Genomic DNA, 1,433 nt, shown 5'->3' on the forward strand with positions numbered 1-1,433 from the left:
CCCTGCTGAGATGGAAGCCTGGGGAAATTAGCTGGTGCCTGTTATTTTATTACGGTGATGGGCGTCTGCCATTCCCTCGTTTTGTGAAGAAGGGAGCTGGCACACCAAAGGCCTCTGCAGGATCTGGGGTGCCAGAGGGCCCCGCAAGAGGACGAATGCTTGCTTCGTCCTCTTGTTCATTATTTAAGGCAGAATTCTCGAAGCTGAGTTCCCGAGAGCCCGAGGCCAGCTACCATTTCGGGGAGGCCAGTCATAACTGCCGGCGGGTCTTATTTATTTTGCCATCTGTGTAACATTCCTAGGCAGGCTGCTTAACAAAAATTTGTGGGCTGCTAAATTTTTAGGATAATATTTAGCTGGAAGGGGCATGCAAAAGGAAATGGGTGAGAGATGGCAGTCATTCCATTTAAAATAAACATGGTGTGGGAGCGACTGGTATTTTGAGGCCACCTGCATTCTCTCTTGTCTACCCCTGTCTCCATCAACCTCCCCAGTACGATATCCAGGGCACACGTTCTCCTGACTCTGCTCACACACGACTCTCTCCTGCTCGTGGAGTTCTGCTAATCCTCCACATGCGGGTCACTGGGTCAGCCTACATGTGTCTTCTTCCCAAGCCAGGTCTACTTCTACAGGAGGGTTGGGGTGGTAGGGAAATGATGGGCTCTGGAGCCAGATGGTTGTGTGTCCTTTCTGAAACCAGTTACTAGTACAGGGAAAGGGAATACTATGAATAGCTCAGTAAGACACACAGTCATGAGTAGGACAGGTTGCCAAACATAGTTTGGGGTTCTGTTATGAAGGGAAGAGCATGGGGGTAAAGTTATCTTGAATAAACAACCACACAGCTTGCTGCAATGCCATCCATTCATTCATTTATTCATTCAGTAGATACTTGCTAAATCCCTAGCCTGCATTAGGCATTGTGCTGAAAGCCATGAACTGTGGAGAACAGAAACACAGATCCCACCCCCTAAAGGAACTAACATTTCAGTGGGGAAAGAGACAAGAACATGGAAACAGATAAACAAGATAATTATAGGTTGTTTTAAGTCTCAAAGAAGTAGAGAGCAAACAGGTGCTACAGTAGCCTGGGTGGTCAGGGAAGACCTCTCTGAGAAGGTAACATTCGATGGAGTATGGAGTATAAGACAGGTGAAGATTGAGAGGAAGAATATTTTAGGTAGAAGGACCAGCAAGTGCAAAGGCCCTGAGGTAGGAATGAGGTGGCTGCATGCTTAGAGCAAAGTCTGTGCTTAATGATTGAGCAGAACTTGTTCCTGGAACCTGGCCCAGCTCCTGCCTCAGGCTGGAAACAGATCACTGGCAGCAAGTCTAGCTTGCCAGAGCCTCTCCTGCCCAGACTTGCAGCCCCACCCAGGTCAGAAGCACAGCTGCAGAGTCCACAGGACAATGGGCTCGGCTGTGGGCTC

The sequence above is a fragment of the Canis lupus genome, chromosome 17 (genome assembly GCF_011100685.1).
Source record: "Canis lupus familiaris isolate Mischka breed German Shepherd chromosome 17, alternate assembly UU_Cfam_GSD_1.0, whole genome shotgun sequence".
Taxonomy (NCBI): Eukaryota; Metazoa; Chordata; class Mammalia; order Carnivora; family Canidae; genus Canis; species Canis lupus.